Genomic DNA, 26,281 nt, shown 5'->3' on the forward strand with positions numbered 1-26,281 from the left:
TGTAAGGACTATTTTTATCTAGATTCTTTTACTTAGAGAATTTAGAATTGATGGGGGGAAATAATAGATTGCTATGTAGGTATTTTTATCATAAATGTCAGTTATTTCTATCCAACTATATTGGTTGTAAGGGTTGTTTTTATAAATCCTAGCATGGGGAGAGATGTTCTTCTTAATGTAACAAGCTATACCCCCAATGCCTCTACGGGAGGATTGCTTATTCCAGGTAGACCATAATGTAAAGCCATCTATGTTAGGGACCATAGATTCTTTGTGCTCCCAAGTTTCAACAAGCAAAATAATATCAACATCATTCGAGATCCAACTTAGCTTGGGGCCTTTGTTCCATGGAAAGCCCCGACAGTTCCAAGAAAGAATCTGGAGCATGTTGAATTGCTATTTATTATTATCTTTTTGGTTTCTATCTTGAATAACGACTTTTCTATTTCTGATTATTGCCCATTTTCCTTCCTTCCTAGCTTCCTTTACCTTTTGAACCTCCTTTCTCAATTCTGCTTGATCTTCTGGAATGAGATCTTCATTTATAAATATTCCCGTCATGGTGGAATTGTGGTGGAATGTGTGGAGCAAATTCTTTGTGATATGACATCTTCTTTATACGTATGACATTCCACACAAGAGACAACTCGCCACGTGTTCTATCCGTCATTTTTAGAAAGTAGATTTATTTAATTTGCCAGGGGGTTAATATATTTATAAACAAAGAAAATCAAATTTAAAATTAATATTCTAAGATTTTGCAATCTCGCAACTTTTGAATATATTGAATGTTCACAATTCAATAGATTAAAAATAAATTAATTGACCTGCCCTTTTATAATAACATTAATATTTTACATGTTTTTCACGAAACACCTTTACTTTGCAACATAAAAAAAACCATAAAAGCAAACGTGTTCACTATTCAAGCTATTAAAAAAAAACTAATTGACCTGGTCTTTAATATAATAAGATTATGTTACATGTATTTAACCTTAAATTTTTTTTTTTTTTTTTTATAATATAATTAAGGTGTATAGTTAACATTTTTTGTCATTGTTATAGTTTAATTATTGAATTTTGAAAGGTATGAACCAATTGTCACATTTGAATAAAAGCTACATTGTAGATAGTTTCTCTTAGTTTAAATATAGTTCGATTAAAAAAAAAACAATAACAACATACATGAATGGATAAACAATGTATTTTCAATACTGTTAATGACCTCTAACTTATAGTATGTGGACATTGGAATCAAAATCCTAGAATCATACTTTCAAACCAAAAAATATTTCTACCTTATTACAAAGAGAGAATATTGAAACATTGATTAATGCAATGTACCTTGGCTGTGAAGTGGCCTGAGTGCCTTGGCTCATTTTTGGGGGAGTGACAGTTCTCATTAACGCGTTGTTGTATCATAAACCAATTCTATAACAAGTCAGACCATCCCGCCCACATTGAAATTGAGCTACGCTTGAACTATCTACCACATAGGTGTCTCCTTGTTCCTCAATTTCAATAAAGGTATTATGAAGATACTTTTTAAAAAAAAGGTAATAATATTTTAAAAATTACTTTCTTTTCACTAATATTTTAATAAAAATAAGATGTTTTTTTTTTTTATTGATGTAATAATCACTTTTACTCTAAACCAAAATATGAAAGTGAGATCTTAAAACTGAAACTATTTAATTTATTAATTAAATTTCCAACGACTACTTTTGGGACTTGAGGCATTTATGCTATTTATACCTAATGACTAATCTTGTTTTTCATCCTTATCCTCAGGATGAACCACAATAGTTGATTCGAAACGTTGACTAAAAAAATCATGATGTGATTATTCCGAAACACTTTTCTATCAACAATATAGATCACAAAAGTCTGAAATCACAAAATATGAAAATGCTTAACAAAAATATATAAAACAATGTTTCTTGTTTAATATATATACCATGTTATTTTAATCTTATATACAAATGACTTATTTCTCCACCGATATACTTTATTATAAAAACCTAAAAATAAATAAATCACCATTTTGAAAAGTATTTAATTTAAAACATTATGTAGATTAATCATTTCATAGGAAATTGTAATATTAAATTTAAATTAAATAATGAATAGAAAGAATGTTATCCCCTCTCCAATTTTAACTTGCACTTTTGTAATGCTAATTTTTGTGTGGAAAAGTCCTCCACCTTCATTTATTTTCATGAAATGTCTCATTGAACATGGGAATTTCATTCAAGCATATGTACCCTCACCATGTGCTCTTTGTATTATAAAATCTTGCAAACCATGTTGCTCATTTCTTAATTTTTTGTATTCCTCATGCATAATCCAAGTAAGCCACATTACTTACAGCTTTTGTACCCTAGAAGACCATGTTAAGAGTTAAGTCTAGAACTTCAAACACGTACGAAACCTACCCTTGCATCGGTAGATCTTCCTTTGACCCAACATCAGGTAGCTAGCCAAGCTGTCTCTGTCACCGCCAGTACATCGACATTAATGAAATGACGACCACAACTTGCAAATATACGAACTGGTGGGAAAAACATCATTTCACAATAAAACCTTAGCTTGATTAACCAATCACAATTTAAAAAAAAAATAGAATTAAAAAAAATTAATTAGTTTTTTTTAATAAAGTCAACATTAAAAATATCTGTTTAATTTTTGGTTAAATTAAAATTAATACAAAGTCAATACATTATCGAATACGTTTTATATCCTGCCGTTGGGATAATAAGAAAATCTAAGTAAATATGTAATGATGGAGCCCAAAAAATCCCAATGTTGAATTACCAATCATGTGTACAACATTTGCCAATAATTTCTCTCCTGGAAAAATGTTTGTTTTCTTTTTCTTTTTCTTTTTTCTTTTTTTTTTTTTTTTTGTTTTCAGAGAGAAAAAGTGATATAGATTATATTAAGGAGATATAAAGATCATTATACATGAGAGTTCAAAAGCCTCAGCCGAAATAGACAAATCATTGTGAATGGGGAAGACACATAGTTCCCCAAATGATCGAATTGAGTTCAGATGTAGCCATCAAAATGTAATATAGCAGATAGTCTATAACATAAGGAAGAAAACACATTATGGGACCCCAGTAGGGGGCACAAAAGAAGCTGTGGATCTACATGATCTGTATAGAGCTTGAACATAGAGCCTGCTTAGTCCAGGGAAGGCATGGACCCCGTAATTAAGGTCAAAATGGAGTCAAGGGGCTGACAGTTGTTCTAGAAGATACGTCCATTCCTCCATTTCCAAATGGACCAGCAAGTGAGGATGAAAAGAGCACGCCAGGAGGGGCGTTGGGCACTCCACCAGAAGAAACCATCCTGTACAGAGGAAAAAGTTCGGTGAGAAAAACCAAAAATCAAAGAAAGCTCATACCAGATTGAAGAGGAAGCGGCACACTCGAAGAACATATGAGTGTTTGATTCAGCTTCAGATAAGCACAGTTGACACCTGCCAGGGCCCTGCCATCCTTTTTTTTGGAGAACCTCCCAGGTGAGGTTCTTATTAGAGAAGAGTAGCCATGAGAAGAGGATCGTCTTAAGAGGGCAGGGAGCTTTCCAGAATTTAGAGGGGAAGGTAGGGGAGGATGGCGGAAGGTCGGATGAGAGGACTGAATAAAGGTTTCTGACGGTAACAGGTTGGGAGGGTTTCTCAAGCGACCAGATCAATTCGTCCTTTGTACCCGATTGAATGTTACCTTTGTTTGAGAAACCGTTGATAGTTGAAAGCCATAGGGGGCGGAGGGGGAGGGGTAAAGCTAATTGAAGTTCATTTTTCCATATTGGCTTCTGTGAGGACCATGAGTCTATAAGCTTATTCCAGGTAAAAAGGCCCTTTGAGTGGAAGAAGGAAAGTAAGGCTGGGGAGATCATGGATTCTAGCTTGTACTGTGTAGGATCGATACCAATGAGAACACTCGAACCAGAAAAGATTGTCCACCTTAAATTTTCCATAAAAAAAGACTGAATCTTTCTGAAGCTTAGCCAAATTGAGGAGCCTGTTCTGATGCCTAAAGTTGACCTTCTGTACCAGTATGCCATATTCCGACCTTTGAGATATTTTTGATTGATGAAAGAGCTCCACGGACTTTTGCCATATATGCCTCTGTGGAGAGATTTGCAGAGAAGTGCTTTACCGAAATACTTCAAGTTCAGGAGGCCCCAACCGCCCATCTTTCTCGGTCTTGAGATGGAGTCCATCTTCACAAGGTGATACTTGGATTGGTATGAACGACTGCCCCACAGGAAATTTGCAGCCAGGGATTTCATTCTTTTTGTGACAGATACCGGGAGAAGGAAGAGGTGACCCCAATAAACCGCAAGCTGGGAAAGCACGGCCTGTACCAAAATAAATCTGCCTGCCAGGGACAGAAATCACAATTCCCAACAAGAAATTTTGGTGTAGAAGCGGTCAATCAACCAATGCCAGTCTCGAATGCGGTATCCATTTGCTTTTAATCGGAACCCCAAATATGTGAAGCCATCCTTTATCAGTGCGAGATTAATTCCAAAACGTTCTGCAATCCATTGTGCTATTGCAAGATTAGTTCCATTGTGATACAACACAGATTTCCCTTTGTTTATAGTCAAGCCCGTGGCAGATTGAAATTTCTGAAAAATCACATATAGACAAGCCCATGTAGATTTGCATAACATTGCAAAAATTAGAATATCATCTACAAAAAGATTGTGAGAAAGTGAAATGTCCCTGCACATCTTAATCGGTCTACACCTTCCTTCAGCTACTGCTAAATTAATCTGGGAGCTAAGAGAATTCATCACCAGAATAAAAAGGAGAGGGGATAGAGGGCATCCCTGGCGAAGCCCCCTCTCCGCTTGGAAGAAAGTTGATGGGGCGCCATTTATGATGACTGAAAAATTTACACTTTCAACGCACGCCATAATCCAACTTATTCCTTGAGTCCTTAAACCAATTCTTGCAAGAAGGATTCTGAGAAAGCCCCAATCCACACAGTCGAAAGCCTTTTTTAGATCTATCTTGAGAGCAGCAACGTCAATATTTTTGGAGCAGATAGAGAAGAGACCTTCCTGTGCCATAGCTACGGCATCCAGGATGAGTCTGTCCTTTAGGAATGCATGTTGTTCCTTTGTAATGAAGGAATTTAGGACTATCTTCATTCTTTCCGCGATTATCTTAGAAATAATCTTGTAGAGAGTGTTGCATAAGGCGATCGGCCTGAAATCCCCAAAAGATGTTGATTTGTCTTTTTTGGGAATAAGGGCAATAAAGGTGGCGGATAAAGCACCATTAATGTTTCCTGAGATGCGAGAGGCCTCCACCATGCGCAACATGTCGTTTTTGAACAGATCATAGAAGTGTGAGAAAAATTCTATCGGCCAACCATCTGGCCCTGGACTTTTATCTTTTTTGAAACTCTTGATAGTATCGGATAGCTCCTCCTCCGTGATAGGCCTGAAAAACTCCACATTTGCATTTTCATCGAACATAACCGGTAGCAGGTTCACGACCCACAACATGTCATTTAGATCACTTCTTTGTCTTTTATATTGTTCTTTGAAGAATCTAGTGGCTTCAGCAGATATTTCCTGTTGGGAGAAGAGAAAACCTCCATTGCCATCCTCAATCTTCCATATTGAGTTCTTTGCTCTGCGTGCATTGGCGAAGTTGTGAAAAAACCTTGTATTTCGGTCACCCTCCTTTAGCCAAGTTGCTCTGCTTTTTAACCTCCATGTTGCTTCCTCCTTTTGCAGCAGATCTTGCTTTTTTCTTTCCAGGGATCTGATAAGAGTTTTTTTGTCTAATGACAGGCCGCTATATTGGACTGTGGAGGAGAGAAAACATATTTCTTTGTTTATATTATGAAGATCCTGTTTATCTTTCTTCTTCTTATTTATCTGCGAATCCTTTGTAGCATCTCGCAGCATTTGGATTTTTTCTCGAAATGTGTACAGGAATGCCTCTTCGGATTGATGAATATCCCTCCAGTTTTTTTTTATGAGCTCATTGAAGGATTCATCCTGTAGATGGATTCTGTTAAACTTAAAAGGATAGCCCATCCTTCGCTCCATATGCATCCATTCCAGAAGGATGGGTTTATGATCCGAAGAAAATTCACTTCCAGTCTTTGCAATCGGCATTCCCCACTTTTCGATGATGCTGGAGTTTAAGATAAATCTATCGATTCTTTTTGCTATGTAAGCTGAGCCAAACCTACCATTATCCCAAGTTGGAGTCATTTTTTCTGGAATGATATCGACCAGATCCCTCTTTAAAAGTTCCTGTCTCATTTTGTCAGCCATACTGTCCTTTTTTCTACACTGTCCCCAGCATTCTTCTGAATTGAGTGTCAGATTTAGATCACCTGCAATTAATAAGGATTCAATATCTAAAATTTCAGAATCAAACAAAGTATCCCAAAATGGAAATCTGTTCCTGTAGGGCGCATAAATGTTCAAGATATTAAGAATCTGAGGTCTTCCTCTGATGGAGGCCGAAATAAGGATTCCGGCACAGCACTTGAAGGCCTTTGCTTTGACCCTGAGCGGGTCCCACAGAGCCACCAGACCACCGGACAAACCCTCTGCATCTGTAGCAGCCATGTGCCATGTTGGAAACATTCTTCTGAAGAAAGCCAGGGACACAGAGCTTGAGTGCATTGTTTCCTGTATGAATATAATATGGGAATGAGCAGAAACGAGAGTCTCCTTCAGCGCCAGGAATTTAGGGGCGGCACCCAGACCCCTAATGTTGTAAGAAATTAAGAAGGTCATTTTGAGGCCTGACCAGCCGAGTATGCTCTAAGGGGCTGTGGAATAGATGGTTCCAAAATAGGGACATCTACCAGAGACAGGTTAGTGACCCCCAAATCAGAGGCGATCGTCCTACCTCTGAAGTGGCGGCTCCCTCCTTTTTGCCTTTTCCTTGTAGTGATGTTTTTGGCAAAGTTGGGGCTAATGATTGGGAAAGATGGCTTGTGGATCGTCAGTGGTTCAAGAACCGATGGGTGCCGCTGAAGAAGAAGGTCGATGTCGCTATCATATCTATTCACCGGAGAATCTGTTGGAGAAATGAAAGGGGTCAGAGATATCAATGGCTCTTTTCCTTTATGATTGACAGAGGACGATTTAATGGGGGAGGGCGAGGATGATGTGATCAGGATGGGGTGCGATCCCACAACGAAATCTGCTCTATTCATAGCTGGTGGGGAGGGCACTGCAGCCTCCTCGTGCTGCTCCAGGATGGGAGGACTATTAAAATCTTCCATGTTCATGGTCGGTAGGGAGAGAGCCGCAGCTTCGTTATACACCTCCGGAAAGGGAAGGCTCTTGAAATCCGCCATGTTTGGTGACTCAGGTTGATTTTGAGTGTATACCTGAGAGCATCGGACATCTGTTGATTTAAAAAGGAGATGATTCCCCGAAAGACTGACATCTTCAGTGTGAGATTCAGAGTCCGATTGCCTCCCCTTTCCTGGAGGGAAACTAAAAGGCCTGTGATGATGGAATCTGCAGTTTCTGATGAGGTGACCTGTCCGATGGCAGGAGGAGCATCGAAAAGGGATGCCCCAAAAGTCAAGTCTTTGACAAATCTTTGATCCTTCCCAGGTGATTTCAATCTGGTCGGGATAGCCTCCCTTATAAGGTTTATCAATGAGAATCCACGCGATTCTTTTGTCTTTCTCCCCTCTGACCCATGGATCAACATATATGAACTTGCCAATTGCGTTTCCTATCAAGGCCACGATCTCTGTCGTCCAAAGTTCTAACGGCAGATTGGGGAGTTTGACCCATATCATGCTGTGGGATGGAGTGTTTTTGAGGGGGTTGAAACCCAGGTACCATCTCGACAGGGAAAGGAAACTTCTGCCAGAGACCCAAGGTCTATTCAGAGCCAGCACCAGATCAGACTCCTTCTGAAAGTGGAACGAGAACCAGTCTTTCATGAGGCGGGAAATAATTGGTGTGTATCCAATGAGAGGGGTCCAGGTTGCTGATATCCATTTTCTCATATTTTGCTCATTGATTTCCAGGAAATACCATTTCCCTACCAGGGCATGCTTTTGAAGGCTTTCGATGCGATCTGACAAAGAAGAGCCGGAGACCGAAACGGCTTTAGGGGGAGGAGCCGTTTTAACTAGAGCTTTATGCTTGTAATGGTGCCGGCCTTGGGTATGGTGATCTTTTGGAGGATGCGGGCCCTTCTTTTGTTGATGAGAGTATTCGGATGGGAGCATGTCAGACACCGTGGCATGCCAGCCGGAATTCCGGTTGGTGAGTTCACGTGCTGATTCGGCTTTGATGGCTGCAGCAAATAAGGCCCGCGTGGCAGGAGAGTCACTGTCCTCTGCCATCCTTGCCAGAAGAGAAATCCCGAAAAAGGATCCACCCGTACCACAAGTATATTGAGTGAATCCCAAAGTAGAAGACCGGCAGAGAGAAATACCTGGACAATAAAGACTTCTGCAAGAATAGAACTAGAAAAGGTACAGGATTAGATCATTCTTAGAAGATCTTGTCAGGAGAGAAGGACAATCGCAGGAAATGGAGTTAAAAAGAAACCAATTGTGGGGATGGGATCCCAAAAAAGGGGAAGGGGAGATCTCTAGATATGTACTTAGGTGGATCCAATGACGAAAGCCAACCACCAAAAGAACGGTTCCGGGAGGGCTAATGGACAGGGCATTTATGGTGGCGGGAGACGATAGCTGGAGATTTCTCAAAACGTTTAGATGGTTCATTAAAAGCTTGCAGGATCGCCGGAGAGGGAATTTGAATTCAAAATTCCGGGAGACAATTGACCGGAAAAAATAGAGAGCCTTAGTAGGATTTGAAGCCGAATCCTCCTGTAAACTTCATGACTGGCAGAGAGGAAAACCTACAACTGCTCTGCTGACAAACTGTTACAGTCGAAGCAGCAGCAATAGATCTGTATGACGCACCACCATTTCCCGACACGGAAGTGGATATCTTGGCATGGACTATATACGTAAAAAGATGCTCTTAACCTATTTAAGAATGCTTTTAACATTTTTTACCAGACTAAGAGAAATTTTCCACCCCCCTGTTCAGGAAAAAAACTGATAACGTAACAGACCACCCACGACTGAGGAATTTCTATAATCATATCATACAGGCCGTCATCTTATAATTATCAGCTTAAGAAGGAATGAAACTAAAACAGATAATCGTTCTGAGAATGACTCAACCATAAATTGTTCACATTCCCTCCTTAAACTAAATTTTCACCTGTGAATGGAGACAAAAGCAAGGGATAGAAGATATGAAGCACTAACCTGGGAGAGGAGGCCGCGAGCACGCCCGAGACGGAGAGCCAAGGCAAGGCACCGATACCAGCATCACCATGAAGGACAGGAACAGAAGGGTGGCGGAACAGAAAGGTGGCGAGATAGGCCTCCAGCCTGTGAGGCTGGAGGAGGAAACCGAGTAGACTCCTTTGTTGAGGATTAAATAGCAAAAACGAGTGTTGAGACTTTCCGCCAGATGTCCAAAGTCATGCAAGATCGATGAGACTAAGCTGTGCCACAATCCCAGCAGGTGGCCATGTTTCGGCACGACGAGAGAGCCTTTAGCAGGTTGACAGACGCTATTGGATGAAAGACGACCACCGGACCAGGAGCTTCCGCCGGATGTCCGGTTCATACAAGTAGGGAGGGTCTAATCTGTGCCATGTTCCTGGAGCTATTGGATGGAGGACTGCCTTCCGGACCAGGTGCTAGGATTTTCCGCCGGATGTCCGGTTCATGCAAGAAAGGAGAGTGCCATGTTCAAGGCTGATGGGTGCCTCCGGTTGGAGGATGGGCTTACAGAAGCTTTAGTTATTGGTTGAAGCCTTCCTAAGGTGATGCAGGTATACCATGGCTTCACTGGTTGAAATCAACAGCTGGCTGGTAGTGAGAGGCTCCTCCGTCTCGACGCGCTGCTCCGGCTTCGAATTGCCATCTCCTAGAAAAATGTTAGATGGCCTAATTCCGAATTTGCAACTAAATAATTTGCATATGAAATCCCACAACAAGTCTTCTATGACTCTCTATATATAGGTAATGAACGTTTAGAATACATTGCAAGCACAGTTTCAAGAGCAATACATAAATCTATTTGAATGAGTATTAGATCATTTGGTATGGTGTCGTGGTTATACACTTTACATGTGAAAAAGTTACAAAGTGAAAATATAATAGGTAAATCCTTCACTGCAGTAACAAGTGGCACAACACTACAAATGATCAATAAGAGGATGGGTAAAAGGATGGGTCCGGATGCATTTTAAATACAAGAGAGGGTGTGTTAGAGGATCGTGGCACTTGCAATGCTTTACATGCATGCTTGGACTCTAGTTTACATATGAAAAAGTTACAAAGTGAAAATATAATAGGTAAATCCTTCACTGCAGTAACAAGTGGAACACATGCAACACTACAAATGATCAGTAAGAGGATGGGTGTGGATGCATGTTAAATACAAGAGGGGTGTGTTAGAGGATCGTGGCACTTGCAATGCTTTACATGCATGCTTGGACTCTAATTTCTAGAGAAACCCATGCTAAGACTCCAATTTCCAAAGAAATTAGATTGACAATATACACAATGATATTATTGACAAATTTAATGCATCAAAAGGATGCATGTTAAATACAAGAGAGGGTGTGTTGGAGGATCGTGGCACTTGCAAGGCTTTACCTGCATGCTTAGACTCTAATTTCTAGATAAACTCATGCTAGGACTCCAACTTCCAAAAAAATTATATTGACAATATACACAATAATATTATTGACAAATTTAATGCGTCAAAATGTTACTCCTCCCAAAAATATTGTTGCCATACCAAGGTAATCCCTAAATTTAAACATGCCACTATAAAATAAAATATAGACAATTTTGATGAATAACTTTAGAGTACTCCAAATCTCATATAAAGTTATGGGGAATCATTTTCTATTTTAACGTGATTCCATGTCAAACAAATTCATTTTGATTTTAGATATATAAATGATAGATACATAAATTAATATAAGATATTTTGGGAATATATTTTATATAATATTTTAGAATGTATATCTTTTCTTAAATACTTTATTTATTATTATAAATAAATCAAATACAATGTAATATTTATTAAACATTTTAAAATATTATATAAGATTTACTTTTAAAAATTTATATTTTATAATAATTAATTACAAAATTTATATAATTAAATTGAAAAAATATTTTTATGCACTTAGAATTATTATTATACATGAAAATTAAAATATAAAATTTTAAATAATTAAATATGTAAATACAAATTTATATAGTTTATATGATTAATATATAATTTTTTAAAATTACAATATCCTAAATTTTTTATTTATAAATATATATTTTATAATCTCATTTCGATTGAACTTCTAATTTTTGAACTTCCTCCGATTTTCTCAAAATGTACGTGGCCTTTCTCATATGTCACGGAAAATATGAACAAAGTGATTAGAAAAAGGTTCCGACTTTCTCCCATTGGTATATGGCTAGGTTTATATCTTGGTTCATTCACCTATTAATACCGCTGACAATATATGCTATGAATTGGATTATGGTAAGTATATAATTTAATGGGTAACATACACTGCTACTTGCTACTTTGTATTAATAGGTCAATGGTTTAGGATATATTGGTTGCTATTTGTATATGGGTTATTGTCTAAAATGTTTGAATAGGTTAAAATATCGTTGAAATTTTATGAAGCATTTTATGTATTTTTTTCCTCATGGGTGTTTAATATGATTTCCCTGTTTTATTATTATTTTTTTGGAAAATTGATAAGAAAGTTGTTTTAAAATTGATATAAATTCCTATAAATAAAGTTTTATTAACCAAGTTTATTTTGAAGATGGGATGTATATAATGGACAATTATAACAAAGTTTACTTTGGAGATGGGATGTATACAATGGACAATTAAGAGATGGAATGAAAACAATGGGTGCAAAAATGGATGAACCTTAATTAGACTTTGATCTTTATGGGTGGAAATGGTTCATACGATCCAAACTCTTCCAAGGCAGTCGTTGTGTATAACCTGCGATTCCAAGCCATTAATTTGGGAGAATTTTGCATCAACCATACAAACGCTACAACATAGAGGGTGGTTTTGAGACAATATTTGAGACAATTTTTAGGTGAATTATCTTAACTTGAGACAAAAAAATATTGTGTATTGTCTTAAATATTGTCTTTAAGCGGGTGTCTCAAATTATTGTCTCTATAAAGACAAAATATAACACAAGCATTATTGTCTCTAACAAGACAGTTTCATTTCTGTCTCTGACAAGACAGTTTCATTTTTGTCTCTCAATAGACAAAATATAACACAAGAATTATTGTCTCTGACAAGATAATTTCATTTTTGTCTCTCAAGAGACAATAGTTGGGATTAAAAGACATATTGTCTTTATAGAGACAATATGTCTTTAATCTTAGGTATTGTCTCTATAGAGACAATAAAAAATTATATTTAAAAACAATACAATATCACTTTTGTCTCTTTAGAGACAATATAAAACAAAGAAACCAGAAAAATATCTCACCATTGAAATAAATCAATATAAAATGTATTTAATTAAAAATAAAACTAAAATACCATTGATTAATTCATGTAAAGGCACAATGGAATTGAACCACCAACCTCCTACTTATAAGGCAGGTGCTCTTCCATTGAGCTAACACCCTTTAAAGAATTATGTGAGGAGTTATGGCAGTTCTTGAAATTGCATATATAGGCATTGATTTTTAAAAAATGCTCGACACATAATGGCATAATATTTGTAAAATCTATAATCATGCATCTCCCATGTTGACTGAATGACACAATTAGGTCTAATGCTAAATCCTGAACTCTTTTAAGCCAGTCCCTAGCAAGACAATGATTCATGAAAATGGTCAAGCCAACTAAACAAAAAAGTGGCATGAACTTTTTAATATTACTTTCTTACAACATAAAAATTTCCATATCAAATGTCCAACCCATTGTATATTATTCAATAATATGCAAAAGCCTTCCTGCCTTCTACATGACCAACACCTGCATGTCCAAAACTTGAATCTATTTGGACTAAATGCATGACATTCAAGCAACTATTGTTTTTTACAATATCAGTGACATCAGTAGTAGTAGGAATGAGGGTCTGAGAATTCTGGATTCCTGAGTTTCCAAATGATCTCCATCATCATGCCAACTCTGACCAATGTGATGTGTGCTAAATCCTTGCATATAAGATTTATCATTTCCCATTCTAAGTGTATTAGAGATCATTGTTTCCGTAGTGACATTTCCATTATATCACCATAAGAAATTATTTGCTTTGTTGTAACCAAGCTTGAACCATTCCACCAAAATTTCCTCCTACATACATATCAGTGTTTTATGCATGAAAGCTCTTAACTTTTACCCCCTTTTCCATGTCCTCCACACAGTTGGGTCAGGGAGGAACACCAAGCATGTGCTCCAAAATGATAGTCCAAATTCTCATTAGTTTACCACATTGCTCTGTACTTGTGCATACTTCTTCACAAGAATATTTGATGATATTTTACAAGTCCTCATAAATGGCAGGGTCAGGATAGTCATATTTCAAATTAGGAATCAAGGGTCTTCTATTTCCATCTGCAATAGAAAGAAGCATTTCATCTCCTTTACTTTTCTTCTCGTTCATATCTTTAATCTCCTGTAAGAGGGTTGTGAAAAAGTAATGTGGCCTTTTTGTTAGATAATGTTGTAAGCAAAATAAACTATACAAATAAACTGAGTATCATTATGCTCATTCCTATCAACTAACATGTTAGAAGGAAAGGGTATGCACTTCTAAGTTCTGACAATTGAAATCATTCTTGAACAAAAAGAAACAGGGCATCAAAGTCATTAGCACATTATATTTCTGATAAAAGAATTCTCATTATAAGTTATATTTCTGATAAAATAATTCTCATTATAAGTTAGAAATTGTTGCTACGAACTTGAAGAACTTGAGTATCATTATGCTCATTCCTATCAACTAACAGGTTAGAAGGAAAGAGTATGCACTTCTAAGTTCTGACAATTGAAATCATTATTGAACAAAAAACAAGAGGGCATCAAAGTCATTAGCACATTATATTTATGACAGAAGAATTCTCATTATAAGTTAGAAATTCTTGCTACGAACTTGAAGAACTAATCCTTGTAGAGGACAACAAGCACCAATTAATGTTCTTTTATCTCTTCTATAATAGTTATTCTTTAGACAGAAATATTTTCTTGCTTGAACTATTCATACTACAACCACCAGTGATCTGCAAGCTACACTGTACATGCAGGTTCCTTTCTCAAAAGAACATGAGAAATGGGAAAAATAATTAAAGATAACTCATAGAAGGAGAAATTAAAAAAGCAACAATGAGATTAAACTCGTAGATTTCTAATTTCTTACCAAACTGGGCAATGGAAATATGTAATGTTTCTAGATAAAGAATAATAAACAAGCCCATATAAAACCAGATTTCACACATCAAATTATCATCCCCACCAACTAAGAAAGAAAATTTACTTCATACCAACAACCCTCAATTATCTTCAAGACCCTTGAAAAGGACCCAAATAAAAATGGGAATGACACATTAAGAAAAGAGGAGGCTATGATAATGAGATCATAACCTTTGGTGCTCAAACTTGTTCTGTTATGCTGCTTAAAATAGAAGCTCTGATGATCGAGAGATTTATGATAGTTCTTTGCATAAACCTCAACCCACACTTTGTTCATGTCAGCGCGACATGTGCACCATTCATCTTGCTTTTGGTGAAGACGATTCAATATCACTAGCAAAGCAACAACTGGTATTTTTGTAAAAGATCAAGTACATCAAGTCCACAATCCCCATAAATGCGCTCAATGCATCAATGCATTGTAAATTTATAGCTGTCATTGCCAACAATTGAATGATTCAGTATCACTAGCAAGGAAACAACTGGGTCTTTTCATAAAAGATCAAGTACATCAAGTCCATGATCCCCATAAATGCGCTCAATGCATCAATGCATCATAAATTTATAGGTACCATTGCCAACAATTGAAATAAGTTTCTTAGAATAATTCCTCTAGTTTTGTGAATGAAATACTACACCATCTTAGAGTAATAAATAAAAAACCTGTCAAGTGGTCTTTTATTTGGATAGTACCATCTCACTTGATTGTATTATCTTGCATCTTTTCCAACAAGTCTTTTACACACTAAGATGTAGTTGTTGTGGATTCTATGGGTATATCCAACTCAAATCTAAAAATTCACATTACAAACATTCATTAATATATATAAGATCATGAAAGATACAGAAATACTGAAGAATAAAGAATCAACTTTGACTCCCCTATACACAACCTTTTCAAAACATAAATGTTCTAACCAGGTCTCCTCTACTAGTTCACCATTCCAAAAACAAATTTGGTTACGATATATTAGGTTGTAAATAGAATGTAACTTTCAAAAACCAAAGAACTAATACATCATCATCTGCATGACCTTGATCTTATTAACATAATTAATTTCTTATCTGCATTACCTTGATCTTATTAAAATAATTTATTGCTTGGTTAAATTCAACCAGTTGTTTCCTTGTTGGGAGTTCCTCGGAAGGAATTGTAATTCCATAACCTTCAACAAAAAAGGTATTAAAACCAAAAATAAGGGAATGATGGCCTTTAAATAGATCTCTTACTCAACCTATAACACTAGTTGTATAAACTCACATAATTTCCAGAAGAATCGTCCTTAACATTATGATTTGTTGTTAATGAAAAAAAAAAACTTGTTTTATTGATTGATAATGCCAATCTTTATAAAAATAAGTACAAACCTTTGGGCCTTGAAAGCTTTCATGACCTCAAGGAACTCATCATATTTCTCTCTATTATCCTTGAATATCTCTTTTACTGCCTTGAGATATGCCATATCATCATCTATTGATAGCCTATGTGATCCTTCAGAATGTTGATCTAGTCTCGAGTTGTATTATATCATCCACAAGTAATAAAAAATGTTAGAAAATAAGCAGGTTACCCATCGTGCCTTTTGTATAAAGATGCAAACAAATGAACTTAGAAGCACCAATTAAGAAGGAATAGAACTGGCTTGAAAGAAACTCAAGATATCTAAAAGATACATCATATAAAGACCAAAACCACTATTTCATCAAAAAGTTAGAAAAACCACATCATATTTAAATTCTATATTGACAAAATACTGGGAATCTGTCCCTTTGGAACCAGGAACTCCAAAAGCTTTAAGAAGTCCATATGAACAGGAATATACCATATGGAATGGTTATTCTAGAATATCTTTAAGAAAATTAATAAAAAAAAAGGATATAAAGCCAATAGATCTCTAAAGAACAATAAATGAATTATGAAAACAAGAAAAAAACCACTACGACATCTCAATGATTTTGAAGTTCTAGTCGTGACAAGAATACCAACAAATATAACTGGAAAACATTCAAAATTGAGAAGCATCATGCAGACTACCTAAAAATATTTAGGGTAAATCACCAAGCATTAAAAAGAATGAAAACTAGCATGATTTGTTCAGTTATAATATAAAACATTTAAAAAAATGTATTACATTCTATAAGCTCACATGGAAGATGATTTACCATCTTATATGCATCATGGAGGATCATTTACCATTAATAGTATAGTTATGAACTCATTCATACAACTATGGAGAAGTCATACTCATGATATCCAAATAAACTGTAAGTCATTCAAACAATTATGTAGTATTCATATTAGAAGTTCCTGAAATGTATCTTTGTAGTTCCTGAAAGGTATATTCGCAAATTGCATGGAAAAACCTGCCACTCTTCTTCATGTCCCTGCAAAAATATCACTTGCAACTCTCCTTTATATCCCTGCAAAAACGATATCCAAGGATCTATTAATAATTTAATATAATGTCGAGCATGTGACATGCTAAAATATACATGAAAGCCAGGCATCAAGGAAAATATAATAGAACTCGAATGCTTATTTTCTATTTTATTATCAAATTCTCTCTGAGATATCAAATATGCATTTCTTTTGTCTACAATCAGTTGGACTAGTGGGGAACTTAATCAATTGTTTCATGCACATAATCAATTATTGTAGAATCTAGTTTATGTACTTACATTTTGCTAGTTTATGCTCAAATTACCATAAACAACTTGCAACAAAAGGGATAAAAATCCAAATATAATCATCGATTGTGCATCAACTTTAACAAGTTGCATGAGCCTAATACTTTGAGCTAGAAAGAAAGGGCTAGAATCACAACTTTAATAACTCAAGCTTATCACCTTTGCAGTATTGAAAACCACATTTTTGTAATTAGGGAAAATGTTAATAGACCACATAGCTATTTTATAATGTTGACCATTAAAGATAACTCTTCCAACTAAATTTGAATCATAATTTACAAGAATCACAACAACACAATTTCTAGCTCCTGCATAATATACATAGGCCTGAATAGACAACGGGTAAGTCATGTAGTCCTGCATAGCATCCTTTTAATAAAGTATGAGAAAATTTTGTATTTTATGTCTATACAGAAAATATATATCTATTTTATGTCTACACAGAAAACATATATGTACAGTGTAGTCAAATAAAACAAATCCTACTTGCTGGAAATGCCCAATGGACGTAACAATAGGATCACCACTAACTAAAGCATGCTTACAAATCTTTGTGTAATTCCTTCAGATGACTCCATTTTGGCTATCTAATAAGTGTGCCAAAGATAGATTCAAAAGAAATAGGTTATGTTCCAAAGGTCAGAAGCCCTTTCACCTTTCATGAGGCTAGAAAATGGAAAGAAAAGGCAAGCATTACATAAGCCTTGAAGAAATTCACATCATAGCTGATGAACAATAATTCAAATTTTCTACTATTTTTTAATCTTCTCACAATAATTTTTCCATTGCAGTTGCTTTATATTGAGCCCAAGAATAGATAATACCTTATAGCAGAATTCAATTCCCTTTCCAATTAAATAGATAACCTGATAGATTGCCTAATGATGAAAGTCAAATTCTGAAAAAACTTCTCTCAATTCTGCACTAGTGTTCAACAAATCCAAGTGAATATTGTCAAAAAATATATCACATCCAAGATATAACGTATAATATTCATCTATGGGTGCATCATAGTCATAAAAGGTTGCAATGGAAGGCCAACCTACTACACTTCAAAAATTTGTTCCTCCATGGTATTGCAATAGAAATAAATCATAATCGTACATATGAAGGTCACATGCTAGAGTGATCCAATTGTTAATTTGAAAATCCTACCATGTACTAGTTTACAAAAGATACACCCTTCACTAAAAAGTGAGCAACTACAAAGGCCAAATCTTCCACAGGTCTATGAGGAGATGCACCTCTAAATTTAGTATACCTAGAAAACCATACACAATGTTTTAGATTACTATTGAATTACATTTACCACTGATTATGAACATTGTTGCATATATGCATTTTTCAATTTGTTGCAATAAGAAATTTACTGCAGAGCCTAGAATATTCATGATATTAATTTATTGAAGGACGCATTACTAAGATTTCCTTCAACTTCTTCTTCTACACAACATTTCAAATTCAAAATTAATTTAACTGTGAAGTAATGGAAGCTCTTATTTCATGAGTTGAAAGAAAGGACAAAATAATCTCTATATTAGCCACACTGGGTTTCCATCCACAATTGTTGGCTTGTAAGGCTAGTTATGTACAAAGTTATCACAATAGAAACCTTTGCAAGTGTTTATCTATTACAAATATTAAACTAGAAATAAGGTAAAACAATGGAAGCTCACATATCATTACATGAATTATTAAAAAAAGGAAAAACAAAATGCAGGACACTTAAAACCTCACAATCTATTACACAACAACTATTTCTCTTTAAATACACTCAAAAGTAATGATTCATCAAAATAAAAAATGACAACATCTTTGCATCTATATGATATATGATCCTATGAAAATTTTCACTTTTCCCAAAGAGGTTCTAGAGGGCTTGGTTTGACTAATATTTGCACTCAAGGGGTATTGTTAACAATTAAATGGGTTTCCCAGGAAATAAGCAGAAATGCATCTTGTTCATCATCACACTGAAAATTCTCTACCATGTAGATGCAATGCCAAGCCCTTATGGCATGAAATCTAGGACATGGTGTGATTAAAACATTTAATCACTGCTACACATATTTCTCAAAGGATATTGCAAGCCTTACAATTGTATCCAAAAAATTGCATTGGGAATACATAGATTACCAAAGCAAATGGAATTTCACTAGATGATCACCTTGGAATTTCCTAAGAGAAGGGGTAGGATGGGTTAATAATTTCCTCTACTAGAGAATAGTTGGCAAAGAAAGGTCTCACCCATGGGTATAGGGTAAACAAATTTCTTGGAGAACTCTTAAACAGTTTAAAATATTCGAAGCTATGGACCAACTTGTTTTCAATACACTTTGTCAGTTGATTCTAATTGACAGTTTTTTTGAGCTAAATTTCAATTCTTGTGGGCCTATCTATGAATATTAGAAATGGATTTTAGGAAGCCAATTTTGGACTACAAAACCAAGGAGAATATTTATTCCTAGATTCTATTAACTTATTCCATTGAGGAAATGTATTACATGTTGAGATATATCAAAGATTGCTTTTCCTTTGGGATTGGAGTACTTGGGCGATTGGTACTTCATAACAATTTATGAGTGAGGGGTTACTTTGAATTGCACTAGTTTTACAAATAGATGTTGATTGGTTTATCACAAACCTAAAAAAATAACAACATAAGACAAAATAATTCTCCATTCCACATGAATGATTTTTATAATCAGTGACAAGGCAACAATATAGCTTATCAAGGAGGAACTCGTTGGCTTGATGAAAAATCTAAATTATATTACAACTGCAAAAAATGTGATAACCCCCAAGTCTAGATGATTTATTTTTGAGTTGGCTAAGTTCAGGACTCAAATATAAATCCTTGCTTATTAGGCACCCATGATATCACAATGGCTTGGGAGGTTTGCAAGATGAATGCATCCTACAAGGATCTTACAATCAGATAGAGAGTCATGCTCATTTTCTTTTTCTTTTTTAGCAGTTTACTATGCAAAACATTGATATGCATTCAAACTTATGTCCTACACCTAAATATACTAGCAAACCTAAAAATATATCATAAATTGGAAAATAACAATTGGTCTCTCGACAAGGGAAGTTTATATTTTTTTCAAAGAATAATGGTGTAACATGATTTTTTTCATAACATCTATAAAAAACTTATTGATTTATAATTTTTTTATAAAATTATTTTTTATTATAAAATAAAACAGAGGCCCATGGTATTTATATATTAACTATGCACCCGAAGTTACCTAGTCAACAATAGTAGCCATAACATTGGAACAAAAATGGAAATCCCTAGTAGTGGCTATATCCTTCTCAGCTTCCCAAATTTCTTCTTCAATTTTTGAGGTGGTTTGCATACAGAAAGGGTGAGCGAAGGACTAATAACGACCTGAGGGCCTCGAGCATCCATATGTAGCACAACCACTAATGCCTCTATGGGAGTGAGAATATTTTTAATACAAAGAGATGAGACGTCATGTAGTTAGAGGAGAGGTTCATGATCTATGACCTATAATAAATGCCCTAAAATATTAACCACCAAAAAACAAACCCACACCACTGATAAAAAAGAACCTTCATTACACCCTCTCTACCAGCCCCTCACAAGCATGCAAAACTAGGGTAGGAACCAAGAACAAGGACCAACCAAGAAAATTATCTCCACCTTAGGGTTAAGAAGCCAATAAAAATACCATCACTAGCCATGTACCACTAAAAAAAGTGGTAAATACTAATGACCACATGAACCTGAGGACACTATTAGTCACCTGGTGTAATAAAGGAGACCACCAATAATTCCATAGAAGAAATGAAACCACCTTCCAAGGAAAGGAACATTGAGGAGTGTGTCATTAAACTAATGAGCTTGACCCTTCTTATTTCTAGCCACCACAGAGAGTATAATCAATTCCACTTGGAAATAATCAATAGATGAAAACCTAGAAGATTTTGATTGAGTGAGGGTCTAGGGAAAGCCAAGATAGACATAACGTACTTGTGGTATGGGGTCTTGGTCCTTCACTCAAATTGATTTTTAGTAAATCTTAGCACTTCTAGAGAGCCCATCAACATAAAGAAATCACAACCACCTAAACAACAATCACTAAATGCAACATTAACATATAGAAGTTGCTAATATAAAACATCACTGCAATCATGAAACTACATTAGAAACCTTCAAGAAGCTTTGCAAATTCCTTTTCCATCCTCTAAAATATTGTATCACACATAGAAGTTGCACTATCCAAGTGGAACATCATTAAAAAGTTGTAATGTTTATACCATGTTAAATACCACAAATCACTTATTGAGGAAGGTGGAGACCACCTCCCTCTTCACTTTAGTTTGATATGATGGTGGCTATTTCATCCTCTCTCCTTCCTTCCTAATCACCCTATTCAAGAGGACTGTAAAACACACCTTTAAACAAAATAAAATGCATAAAATATATTATTGTACAAAGCTACATTTACAAAATCTATTAGACCTCTTTATTAGTCCCTGTTGAAGGGAAAGACTATTTCAATCTCTAAAATGACTATGGCAAAGACTTTTGATGAGGATATTCTAGATTTAGTGTTTGTTGGGATTTGCAGACTTGTGAAGCTCCACAGGCCACGTCAGGTAGTGGCTAGGTTAGAATGGGGGATATTCCAAATTTAGTGTCTATTGATATTTGTAGGGTTTTGAAGCTCCAAAAGTTAGGTCAGGTAGCGGAAAGGTCAAAATGGATGGAGGAAGCATGTCTTCCTTGGAAGAATTGTAAGGAAAATATAATGAGACTTTGATATAGACGAAGTTTGAAGCAGTTGAGCACTAAATGACATTTAATGGACTTCCTTGAGGAAAAAAATTGTTTATGTTGTCCCATCTTTCGGGTGAACGATTTCATTTGAAAGCAATAATACAAATGTTCTTGCATTATTCCAATGTGCATTGGTCATTGTGTGTGTCGAAATAATTTTCATTAAAGCCTACAAGTTCAACAAAACAAGCTTTATGTTGTATAAATTCAATATTCACAAGGCTTTCTTGAGAGGGTGAATAGGCTCAAAGCCTTTAACCAATTCCCACAATCACCATACGAAGCTCCATACAAAAAGAACAATAAGGCTTCAAGCTTCCCATGAAAAGTGAATTGTTTCCACGAACATCTTGAAATTTGCAGAGCAATGTAAGTGCTTCCAAGATAATTTCCAATTGGAGTAGCATTTATCTCAATCGTAAGCTCTAAAGCTATTTATGAGATCGAGGTTCGTCTTTTCATCCCCATTTTTCCATAGTTCGAAGTATTGAATAGATACCCATTACTAGATTAGAAATGGCATAGTTCACCCATTGTTGTCGTTTAGACGATGCCATAATGGCTATAGACAAGTAGACTACACAGAACAAGTCCTTAATCTCTCGTAGAGACTTTTGTAATGAATTTTGAAGATGAATGAGCAAGTAAATAAAAACCCTAGGGTTGCATGTAGTGTTTTTCATATGCGGTATGCATACATGTTTGAAGTGTGTGCCTTAATATAAATTGATGCGAATAAGACAAAAAGGGTAAGATGTATAGGTAAAACTAAAAATGTCATGCAAATTAATATGCATAGGATGGAAACAAGATATGTGAAGGGCCAAAGAAAGCTTTTTAATTTTTAGTATAATAAAATTACTGGAACGAAATACAAATATTCATATCAATATTTTAGACTTGAGGATTCTTAAACAAAAGGTGAGGAAAAATAAACAGGTAGACCACCTGAGCCGGATCACTAGCATAATGTCTATGACCCCCACTATAAGCTTTAAGTCTTCAGAGCCTATGAAAGTGAAAGGAATTTGAAAAAAATAGGTTGTAGGCCAAATCCAAGCCCAACGATTCTTGAAGAGGGTTTATGCAGGGTTCTAAGTGTCACAACATGCTGTGAATGGTGCATAAATTGGAGAAATTGAGGATGGAAGTGTGTCGGGAGTGATACCATACACCACATATTTTGCTGTAAATTACTCCCATTATCCTTCTTCCATTTCACGAGGTATTGAAACCCTCAGAGGTACAAAAGGAATTTCTAAGGCACGGTCTTTAGATAACAATTATATTGAACTTAGATTTCACCCAGAAGATCCTTATTTTCATCCTGCATTTAGGGAGCTTTGCCACAATAACTATTTTTTATTATGTATATCAAAGAGAAAAATCATACAAGATGTGCTTACTTCTTTTCAAAAACCACCTTTTCGTCTTGCAAGATAAATGGAATGTCTATTGATGGAGGGGCTGATACGCTGACCCTTAGATCAAATAAATTTATTCCAGAGAGTTCAAAGGAACAAGTTGCTTTAGTGATCGAGGGAATGGATTCCTCACAAATTAAAATGGAAAAAAGTGAGGAGCTAAGAGTGTATCTAGTTGCAAGAGTTGATTAATCATACATGTTTGATGGAATGGTAGACTATCAATATGTATTGTCTGGTCATGCTGATTCTGCTAGGAAACAAAAAATGTATTTATCCACGTTATGATAAAGATAGTCTTATTGACATAGAGAAAGATGATTTGATGATGCTTAAACCACCCCTTTTTTCCTTGAAAGAAATTCATGAGAAATTAGTGTTAAGGCCTTCTAATAATGTAAAAGAAAAGTAGAAACAAAATAAAATCATGCAACAGTAGTGGGAGATGGATATCACCTCTTTCTTTGGCCTTGAATTCAAGATAGACGAAGTTCCAAAAATGATTAATGGGGAAAACAAGCTCGCGAAGGATTCAAATGACTGGATTTTGCAGACAACTATATCTAAATTGTTCGAGGAGAGACCAATCTCGCCAAAATGCACCTTGCATGATTTTTTGGAAGATGATGGTCTAAAGCTTACATATGATCAATTGAAAAGGCTTCTTTTTAGAACAATACGTTACTTTGGTTGTGGTCCATGTCACACTTTGTGGATTAGGAATAGATATGATGCTAGAAAGGACCCAAATATCATGCATGTATCAATGAATTGATTTTCACATGCCTAAATCCCTGAGGGATTGTGAATATGAAAATATATCTTAGAAGGATATTTGCGCCTTCAAAGTTGTTCCCCGTAAAAAGTTTCCTCCTTGCATCTTTATGACTTGCAAGAAGAGTACATTCAAGAACAAACCGGAAGGCCTACAAAACGTACTACGTACAGGGAAGAAGACCAAGGTTGTTGATGCATTATCAAAGGAAGGGAAATACAACCTGCTGGGAGATTGACATTCTCATAATTTTCCAATGACTCATTTCAAAGATTTGGGAAAATTCTTGTTGCTTACTTTTGGATTTTTGAGATGTACTTTGGCAAATCAGTAGAACATTTTATTTAGTATTACACAGGGGATGAAAGGAATATTTGAACAAGATAGACTAAGTTTATGCATGAACCCATTTTTTGAACAGGACAAAATAAGAGAGATCGAGCACTCCATCATCGAGAAGAATAATCAACACATCTTCATCTGAATGGGGTGTAACCTCATTCACCATATCTGGCTAATGCTAAGGAGAGTAATAATTGATTCTCACTCAGAGCATGGGTTCCTTGTTAAGGTTTGGATATAATTTGGGTAGAGCCACAAACCCTCATAAAGAAGATCCAACATATTTTTTGTAAACCTCGTAACCTCTTCCCCATATTTCTCATATGGTTCCCTTTAGAGAGCATACAATAATGTATCAAAATGGATGTAAGCTTATTATCGAGGATCTAGGATCTAAACCATGTCATTGATTGGTTTGTGTTGCAAGTGGAACTAAAGAGAAAATTCTAGCTCGAACCTCAGTGCATATTGTAGAAGAAACATCTCATGCTTTGAAACCGAGCAGTAGAACAAGTTAAAGTGCAGTGGAAGCACTTTGTACTGATGAAACTACATGGGAGATGGTTGATCATATGCATGCTTTGTATCCTTCATTATTTTCTAGTTCATGCAAATGAGTTTTTAATAAATGTATAGATGTATATGGTTGTAAATACGGTGATGAGCTAGGTTATAAAGATCCAACAAGGAGTATGTTTGTTTTGTTTTCAACAGTGGTCATTGTAAATACTGCAACGAGCTATGTTATAAAGCTCCATAGGAAGTATGTGTTGTTTTCAGTGATTTGTTGATCATAGATGTCATTGAACAACGATGACGATGTTCTTCTAAGGGGGAGGGATTTGTAATAGCCCCTGGTTAAAGCTCCATATAATAAAGGATAATAAAGGAAAAATAAGACTAAGGTCACAAGACATGTATTAACAATGTCAACTTTCAAACAAAAACTATAAACTCAAAACGAGAATTCTAGCAAAAAAACTCTAAAAAAAACATGAAAAAAACTAAAAAACGAAAAGTGTTGATGCTGGAATAAAGTTTTTGTTTTGGTAAATTTTTAACATTTTTTAATAATGATATTAAAGATAAAATATCATGACTTCGAAAAACCTTAAAATTCCTGCGATTTTCAGACATGACATCAAAGATAAAATATCTGTCTTTGAAAAACCTTAAAATTCCAACGATTTTTAGGCATGACATTAAAGATAAAATATCACGTCTTTGAAAAGCCTTATAATTCTAGTAATCTAAGAAAAAATACTTATAACTATTTTCAACCATAGCATTAAAAAAAAAATATTGTGACTTAGAAAAATCTTAAAATTTTGACAATTTTTCAACCATGGAATTAAAACAAAAAATCGTGACTACAAAAACCCTTTTGTTTTCAACATATTTTAACTATGACAATATGAAAAAATGTTATGACTATTTTTTTTTAAATGAACACCTGAATAAAAGAGTCATTATACCAACAATAATTTATTTATTATTATTATTATTATTATTATTATTATTATTTAAATGCTAAGAGTATGGCTATTTTAAATTCTTAGTATAAGACAACTTGACACATTGTAATAAAAAATTAAAAAACAACCATCAAATTGACACACATTGTAGACGAACTTGGTCCATTGCAATGAAAACTTAAAACTCAACCATGAAAATGACACATTGTGGGGGCGGACTTGACCCACTATAACGAAA

General features: G+C 35.2%; 1 pseudogene; it reads left to right on the forward strand.

Moving 5' to 3' along the window:
- Positions 1 to 23,155: 23,155 nt before the first annotated feature.
- On the forward strand, positions 23,156 to 24,421 carry LOC149178782 (uncharacterized; annotated as a pseudogene).
- The last annotated feature ends 1,860 nt before the right edge of the window (positions 24,422 to 26,281 follow it).

The sequence above is a fragment of the Pinus tabuliformis genome, chromosome 4_1 (genome assembly GCF_031772625.1).
Source record: "Pinus tabuliformis cultivar Carrire ecotype Pingquan chromosome 4_1, CPIR1, whole genome shotgun sequence".
Classification (NCBI taxonomy): domain Eukaryota; kingdom Viridiplantae; phylum Streptophyta; class Pinopsida; order Pinales; family Pinaceae; genus Pinus; species Pinus tabuliformis.